The sequence below is a fragment of the Sinocyclocheilus rhinocerous genome, unplaced genomic scaffold, assembly GCF_001515625.1.
Source record: "Sinocyclocheilus rhinocerous isolate Xijiao unplaced genomic scaffold, SAMN03320098_v1.1 scaffold485, whole genome shotgun sequence".
NCBI classification, from domain to species: domain Eukaryota; kingdom Metazoa; phylum Chordata; class Actinopteri; order Cypriniformes; family Cyprinidae; genus Sinocyclocheilus; species Sinocyclocheilus rhinocerous.
Genome location: NW_015659927.1, coordinates 212,089 through 221,541, shown reverse-complemented (window position 1 = coordinate 221,541; position 9,453 = coordinate 212,089). Strand labels below are relative to the sequence as shown.

Sequence of the window (9,453 nt, the reverse complement as noted above, 5' to 3'; positions counted from 1 at the left end):
AGAGAGAGAGAGAGAGAGAGACTGCCTGAATGACTCCGCGCGTCCTCCATCAGGTTAAGTCATATTCATGAAAAAAAAAAAAATTTAGTTTGCGATGTTCTACGAGTAATGTTGTTGTAATATCCTAATATCTTTTCAATGTTTAAGGGTAATGTACTCCCTTATGACTGGTGTCAGTGCTATAAAGTGAAGCATCAGCTTCAGCTTTTCCCCCTGTCGTTTATTCCAAACGTCACTGATGTCACTGCAGCTCCGCCCTTGCGCCATAGCTCGTGACTGGAAGAGTAGAGGAGTCATTTTGAGGGGGAGGGGAGGTTAACGTTTTTGATTAAAGATTACGAGGGCACATGAATTAAAAAAAAATAATGAAGTGCACAGATAAATTATTTATAATAAACACTACAGTATTTCATCAAAAAATAAGAATTGTAAATTTTGATTTCATGCCGACTTTAAGGCTAAAAGAAGCCTAATGTTTTTAATATGACTGAATTTGTAATTAACATTATAACAATTTTATAGAAACATTGTAAGTTACTAATTATAATGCTCCTCAGTTATTCGAAAAGCAGCTAGAAAACGAGCAAAGAACTTTTACATTATCAAAGAACATCACAACTGACTTCAGTCTAGCGCGAGTTTATGCACTTTAAAAACACTCCCGTTATAATCAGCGAAGCTAGTTACACCGCATGATCAATAAATCTCTTATACTTACATCGCATGTACACCTGCACTTTGTTGTTTATGATGAGAGAATTCGCAAGTCAGAAGTCACTCGTCTGAACCACATGCGTTCAGATGGAGCGGCATTTACTACACAGAGCCGTAGTTCACTAACAAGCTATGCAATATCACATTCAAAATCGGCAATGAATTGCCTGCGATTTTGACCTCTTATACTTACATCGCATGTACACCTGCACTTTGTTGTTTATGATGAGAGAATTCGCAAGTCAGAAGTCACTCGTCTGAACACCTCTGATTGGCCATTGCATTCATAAACTCAACGGAATCGTGTGTGATTGGTTATAACGCGCATTATACTATTATACTAGACGCTCTCTGGGCACAGAGCCAAAAAATGTCAACGCTGCAAGACAAACAAGAGAGCCGAGAGCCCTCGGGAACCCTCTGGCTAGCAACAGCAGCCTACAGAGAAAGAAATCTGCAGCCCCTCCATCCGACACAATTACGCAATAAAAACCCATAACTTCCAAGCCATTTGAGAAGACCAGACCTGACATGCCAGTAAACCCCTGGATAACACGAAAATATCCTTTAGTCACCCAGCCACACTCAACAAATAACAGACAAAAGATGGGGTGAAAGAACCTTTCGAGTCTGATTTTATTTCCGCAGGCGACTAAACAGCGGTGAAAGTGCGGCGTGAATTCCTGTTTTATGATTTCCAGACCATGTGCCGGCACTTTTTTGATTCAGGAGAAGAAAACTTCCTACCAGCTTGCATGCCAATGAAAAACAGCGAAAGGTGATTTTTTTATATGTTCAGTTCCTGGCGGGCAAATAGCCGCTAAAAATAGCTTTTCACTGGACTGACTCGCCGTCATAGCAGTCCGATGACTTTCATCTTCCTGCAAAATCACTAGTGAAAGCACTTTCACAAGCTCTGCTGACACTTTATTGCCCTAATAGATCATACAAATGCCTGCCATAAAGACCCCTGTCATTATACTCAAATCACGTAGGTCTTTCAGCGATTGCACATTTGTCTCAATAAAATGCAAAACTTCCAACAGTTCAACACGCTAATGGACTTAGCATAAGAGGCAACTCATGTAACGGAGGCTAAATTGAGAGTGATCAGTTCTGAGGTTATTAGCGATGCATCAAGGCGGGGAGGAGGTGGGGTTGTCAAGTGAATTTTAAGGGGAAACAATTGTCAAGTGAGTGAGATTAGAACAAACCCTGTAATCGGCCAGGGCATTTCATCCTTCATTCTTTCAGTCTCCAGAGAGCTTGAGCTTGATGTTTGAAACATTACAGCTCACCCAAAAATAATCACCCTCATGTCCTTCCAAACCTGTATGACTTTCTTTCTTCAGTGCAGCACAAGATTTTTGGAAGACTGCTTTTTTTTTTCTCAATATATTTTTCATATTCAATGAAAGTCAATGGGGTCCAATGTTGTTTGGACCCTGACTTTCTACAAAATACCTAAACAAAATGTGAACTATCCCTTCAAACAGGCCAAAGTCAATATTTAGCTAGTCTCAGCCTCAGACGTGCCCACTGACCGCCCACAATACATTCACTGACCATCTGATGCATACTACACACTAGGGCTGTGCAAATAATCGAATGCGATTTTTATGCGCATCTCATCAGTAAAGCCGGTTCTGTGATTAGTAGTAAATTTTCAGCACATGCGTTCAGATGGAGCGGCATTTACTACACAGAGCCGTAGTTCACTGACAAGCTACACAAAATCGCGGTCAAAATCGCAGGCAATTCATTGCCGATTTTGAATGTGATATTGCATAGCTTGTTAGTGAACTACGGCTCTGTGTAGTAAATGACTGTTGACTGGTACTGTACTATAATATACACAAAGAATATCGGCTGATATATCGATATCGGCATTTTTTACTCCCTAATATCGGTATCGGCCCCAAAAAACCCATATCGGTCGGGCTCTACTACTAATCACAGAACCGGCTTTACTGACGAGATGCGCATGAAAATCGTATTCGATTATTTGCACAGCCCTACTTCACACAAAACTTCTGAAAATCACAAGCTCCAATCAGACTGGAGACCGCTATACAGCTTCTTTTATTCTTTTTTTAAAGAAATTAATACTTTCATTCATCAAAAATTAATTTCTTAGTGAAAAATAAATATATTAAAATATATTTATTTCATGCTATACTACAATACATGTACACATTTATGTACTAAATAAAAATACCCTGCAACTGTACTTTTTGTATACTAAACTAGTACACTTAAAGTCTGCTAAATTAGAACAACTGATTTTGTGCTTAATGCACTTTAATTGAGCAGAAGCTGAGCTGAAGTCCAACTACAGATATAGCTACTGAAGTATATTTGATTGTGCTAAATTGCAAGTATACTTCAGGTACACTTTAAACCTTGCATTTAAAGACTGATATTATTCAAGGATCATACAATCTTCAATAGTGACATTAAAACACATTTTAGGCTTAATAATAAGAAATGTGCATTGTGCACAAGTAGTACTCAAAATAAAGTTTAATTATAATTTTTATATCAGCAAGTCTCAAGCAATACATCAGTAAATATGTTAACAGATTGAACTATAAATGTATTTTAATTGTTTTTTTTTTACTAGGGATTATATTGATTAAAGGTGGCAGTAAAGGCTTTTGCATTGTTTATCTTTTATTTCAAATAAATGTTTTCTTAACATTATATTCACCAAACAATCCTGAAAACAATGCATTACAGTTTTCACAAATATATTAAGCAGCACAACTGTTTTCAACCTGAGCACCAAATCAGCTTAGAATGAAATGACACTGAAACTAGAGTAATGGCTGCTGAAAATTAGGCCTAATCACAAGAATAAATTACAATTTTAAATATTTGAACATACAAAACAGTTATTTTAAAGTTGTAAAAATATTTCACAATATTACAGTTTTTACTGTATTTTTGATCAAATAATTGCAACCTTGGTAAGTTTATGCAAGCACAATATATTTTAAGGCAAGCAACCATATCTAGCTTTATTTTCTGCCTGTGAAATAATCAATATTAACTACTTTTAGGGCAAAAAAAAAAAAACACTCATCGCCAAGTCTAAACACATTTCAACAGTTCAGGGAGACTGTCATCATGGCTTATTCTGAATAAGATTTATCTGAGCCGAGCTATTATTGTGGTATTCATCCATTTCAGAATTACCCGCCCCTAAACACCACAAACTGTCGGTCAGAGGGTCTCTTCCTGTCTAAGTGGGCGTTTCTTGGCCAGAATAAGCCACAAATACTGAAATACTGAATACAGATGAACTATCAAATAACTGCTAGACTTTCAGCACTGTAAAATTGCTCCCAAACAGTATTTATTGAGTTATAGACTCCATCTTCCAGCCTTACGCATTACTAAAATGTTGTTAATGTTAAAATGAAAGATCAGCCAAAAATAAATATTTTGTCATAAGTTACTTAGGGCTGGGTATTGTTCAAAAATTTTTGATATCGATGCCGATACAGATACCTTGACTTCGATACCGGTTCCTGAACGATACTTTTTTCGATACCAATTTTATGAAATCAATTTTAACAAGATTACATTATCTAAAAAAAAAACGTTGGTTTTATTTTTCAGCTTGTTGATGTTTATACAGACTCAAAGACTCATCTCCTGAGCCACTGCACATATTTATTGTCTTATGTAGCATGATGCTACAGTGTGCATGAATGGTCACGTAACACGCGCTTTCGGTCGTGTAATGTTAGTATGAACGGACATCTATGATCGGAACTCCACGCAGCTCCCACACTACTCTCCGTTGGAAACGAATGACTTCCGATCTGTCTTTTGTCGGAGATAGTGGAAAGCCGCCTTGAAACGCAGTGGAAACGCCAGTATGACGAGGATCGTTTTAATTTAAAAACAAAAATGCACCAGTGTAGCTGTCATTATCGCAAACGATTTCTTCGATTTCATAATCGCTCAATAAAACCGATTTTTTTGCGTAACTTGTCATTGAACTACGGCTATGTGTAGTAAATTCTGCTCCATCTGAAAGCACGTGAAACTCATAAGACTTTGGTTAATCTTTGAAATACAATTATTTTTTTTTTTTTTTTAAATAAAGCCTAAGCCCAAAAAGACGTTGGTTAAAGTTTATAACAAATTCTGATATTTTAATAAAACTTGAGAGGTTTCAGTCGCTCCATTGAAAGTCCAGGTAACCATAACATAGAAGATCCAAAAAGGTCATAAAAGTGACTTTGAAAATCTTTGTGACCTAGCCTATTTGGATCTTTTAGGTTTTGGTTACCTGGTCTCGCGGATGTCAAACACTGATCGATCTGCGCCGCGCCGCTTCTAGTCAAGCACACCTAGTGCTGCAGGCTTATAGGCTCACTGACGTTGATGAGATTAACCCCTTAGGTAGCTTTTGGTTACCTGGACTTTCAATAGAAAACTCTCAAGTTTTATTAAAATATCAGAATTTGTTATAAACATTAACCAACGTCTTTTTGGGCTTAGAATGACATGAGGGTGAGTAAATGAATGAATTTTCATATCTCTTTAAGACATACTGAAAGGCTTGATGGGCAGGAAGGACTATACACCTTTACAGTAACTGAGGGCTGCCATTTTGCATGCAACCAAGCAGGTGAAAAGTGGCAATCTACGTTTAAGACATGCCTTTCTAAAAGGTTAATGAATTCAGAGAACTGCTACAGTGTGTCTCAGAGAGGCAAACTTGCCCTTGAAAGACTCATCTGAGCGGCCTTTTGGCCTCCAGTTTTCAACCAATCAAAGAAGAATGTAAAACGCATGCCAAAAACACATCCTGAAGGTTCAAAAATTCAACCTCCTTAAATCAGACCTGCATAAATAGAGAAAAAAGCACACCAAACACATTTAAAAAATCCTATTGCTTTTCATGTGTAAATAAAGTCTCAAAAGACTTAATCTGAATTCAACAGGCTTATGTTATAAAGGTATCAAAGGCAGATCTTTACATCAGTGTTAGGCTATCTATCATGATGAGCAAGTCCAATGAAGGTCAGTGGGACACAGATCCAGTCACAATCTTCAGAGGTCAGCATAAAGCTAACTTTGGGACTCACAGCTGTTGGTTAGTGTCTTCTGTCCAAACAAACAAAAAATGGTTTGCACTATTGATGAGCCAGGCTGATTTAAGGCATTAATGTCAAAGCTTGACAAGACACCAAGATGACTCAAAGACAGTCAAAGACAGTAAAAACCAAAAAGTACTTAGCATAACAGACAAAAGACCTCTGGTTCAATAATGCTCAAAAATAGTTACAAGGTGGCTCAGAAGGGAATGTGGGAATTAATAGGACATAATCAATCAGCTATAAACTGCAGAGTGATTCCTTAAGCATTACTAGTTGCATACCAGTGACTGTGAGAAGCTCAGATGGGAGTCTCTATTTTAGATTTGAATAGAAATGCTAAACTGATACATGTGCCAACAGAGCAAAGTGGCATATCACCACCAAGTGTAGAAAATAGCAACAAACTTGGAAATGTAAAATGTGTACACTGGAAAATGAAGTACACACAATGAAGAAGAAGAAGAAAATGACAGCTGCTCGCAGAATTTAGGCAAAGAGATAAACACCTGCAAGCTAATGCTGCCTTGAGTTTATTTGTTTGAAGAAATCGCCATGTTTTTACTTTAGCAAAACACTATAATGTGGTATTTGTACAGGAAAGTTGTTTATTACAATTATGACAGTACGTTGATTCTATTTTTGTAACAAATAAAAGAGTTTTTGGTTTTTACAGAAACCAGATTAGTCTAACATAGATCTAACCATTGAAATGAGAAGCAATCCATGGGTTTATCTGTGGTTACTATGGTCTTGCTCAAAATGACACAGTTAGTATACAGTAACCAAGTTTCATAAGGGAATCACACACCAGACTCGGCAACAATAATTCCACTTCAATAACCAACAGCTACAAACGACCAGACATGAAGCCACATGGTGTAAATCCCAAGCCACAGTAATGCTGGTTAGGCTTCATAAGAACAAGCTGAGAGGGGCAATGTGACCTAAGCTTTATGGTAATCTGAGCATTAAGTGGCCTCTTTTTGTCTGACCCTTTTTCACTCCTGGAGAACACACAGCCCTTTTCAAAGGTCTGGCTCTGACAGGAGGGCCCCTGACCCTGTGAGGGGAGCCGAAATGCTCCCTGCCAAATTAGCAACTGCACCACATGAACAGCCAAGGGGACGTTTGACATTGGTGCTGTCCTCAGACGCTAAGCACGTTGCACTACCAAGAAGACCTATTCAACGCCCTTACGAAAATTTGCCAAGGTAACCATAGTGTCTGTCTAAATATCAGTTACCGTTACTACAACAAAACGGTAGTAATTTGGCATTGCCAAACACTGTCCATAAGAAAATAAACACTGACAGAAACATTCTGACAGCTTATGTGGTTTGAATCATACTTCTTATGAATTAACTACAATTTCACAGTAATACCAAGGTAATACTGACATCTGGCTGAAAACTACTACCAATTTTAGTCAACATATAGTTACTCTCAATTGCTATAAACACCATTTCGCCAATAAAACCTCTAGTATTCTTCCACGGAAAAACACAAGCCTAGAATATATATATAAGAAATGTAAACAGTCTTTTGTTATAACTAAAGTAAAATTGTTTTGAGGGATCTGAATGTTTTATTCAAGGGCAAATGACAGAGCATAGAGCACACAGCGAATGGAAGAGCTTTAACCGAAAATAAAAGCAACTCAAAAGCGCGATATCTCTAATTCAAACCCCATGGAAATATAAACACCACAGCGGTTGTTTCTTTATCGTTCATCGCCCAGGGTTAGAGTCAAAGCAGTAGCATAACAATATAATTTCAAAACAGAGTGAGGTGCCTCAATGCGAGACAAGCATCAAAACGACGTGACGGGACTCCCATCAAATACTGGACACATGTATTTACACAACACACCATTCGAGCGCACCATCCGGCGTTAACTAACCGCAACGGGCAAATCACTAATTTGCTCACATTGGCGTACGTATGAATCTTAAATACGACTGGAATCCGATAAGAAATCGTATCTCTCGTCTGTTTAGAAAATGGGCCAATGTTGATGTTTGGGGGAGTAAACATTTGCACACGCAAGCTTCCTAGCAATCAAAACAGAACAGAAAGCACATGTTATTAAATAAACCTGCGAGCGTTTAAACAGCGTATGCCAGGTGATTTCAATAATCCTGCGCCCCTTCGCAATGTCGCTGGTTGTCAGAAACAAAATAGCACAAAAGAAAATGCTAAAATGACGCATTGTCACCCTATACCAAAATTATCACACCCCGCCCACTGAAACAGTATAACTGTTTTTAAAAATGCATCATCTTACCTTTATTTCGCACACGGAGCAACTGCGGTCTGCTGTTCAAATGAGCAGCATGGTGAAGTCGATGTTGTCGTCGATACTGACACAGATCAGGTATTATTCAGCCGCAGTCAGACACTGAGCTGCAATGGCGAGCCCGACTTTCCAGTTGAGGAATTCACCTCTCAATCTGCAGCGGAATTTATCCAGAGGGGGGAAAACTCTAAAACTCCAGTGCAAACAGTGAAAAGGACATTAAACGACAGTTCTGCACGTCAGCAAGAAAGCTTAAGGTTGATCAGCTGCAACATTTCGGCGATCCTTAGGAGCAGCTACACGCGCGCACACCCACACAGACGCGCGCGCACTGGCAGTTTGAGCTTTTGGATGTATATAAAGTGCGTAAAGGGAATATCTCAGCATGCCTTTAGTTCGCTAATTCGTATGTTAACGAGTCCACACGAGTAAATGTCCCGACGCTCAGAAGGTAGGGAAATTCCAATGCATCCATTTAAAGTGATACTGCACTGACGTGAAGCGTTCACTGGGTTTTCGTTTGTGGCGCTCCAGCAGCCATTTTGTTGAAACTGACAACAGCCGTCTCAAGTCTATGGTCTCAAGTCTCAGTGGAGTAAAACAGGAAGTGCCCCCATTCCCCAGCGGCACGTCACGTGACTTCAACTAACAAACAATCCAGCCCCTCTGTTAAAGTATCGCTCCACCTTTGTTGTTGCTATGACAACGAGGGTCGAGGAACCACCTCCCTCCCCCAACAACGCACACTGACGTATTTGTAGCTCTCATTGTATTAATCATTAATCGGGCTTTCTCGGCAATACTTTAAAATATATAAAACGCAGTTGTTCTAGGGAGCGCTTGCATCCATTTTAGATACTAGGTTTAACATCCCGTCTCAAAGATGTTTTTGTTTTAGACATCTTTCCACCGGCAGGGGACGCAATTTCAACAACCCACTAGACATCAGTTGAAACCCATCTCTTAATTATGACTTAACTTATTGACTGAAAATTAAAAACAAATGAATAGACAACCATTTAGTGCATTCCCAATTTATTTACCCCTCGCTGACATGGGAAGTGGCATAGACTTACAGCTTTGCTCTGTCATTCCTGGTTTATTGGGCTGCTAGACACATCTTGACACCAGTTATCTTCTCCATGGCTCACCAGCTCCGTTAAATGCACAGCTAGAAGCAAACATGCATTTATTTGCATTGCAAGCACATTTTTCTCTTACAGAACAAACATCAAAAACAAAACAATTACTGCTTTAAAATGCTGTGCACCGTAGTTATTTGCAGAGTTTGATCACTGTTACATATAATACACAAAATATTGTGCA

The 9,453-nt window shown here is 38.7% G+C and overlaps 1 protein-coding gene across 6 annotated transcripts in view; it reads right to left on the bottom strand.

Annotated features, from left to right (window-relative positions):
- Positions 1–8,764, bottom strand: part of LOC107724432 (trinucleotide repeat-containing gene 6C protein-like) — a 79,480-nt gene extending 70,716 nt beyond the window's left edge. For all 6 annotated transcript variants that reach the window (XM_016533364.1, XM_016533358.1, XM_016533359.1 and 3 more), the window contains exon 1: positions 8,116–8,764. The gene's annotated coding sequence lies outside the window, so the exon portion shown is untranslated. The remainder of the gene's footprint in view (positions 1–8,115) is intronic.
- Between the last annotated feature and the right edge of the window lie 689 nt (positions 8,765–9,453).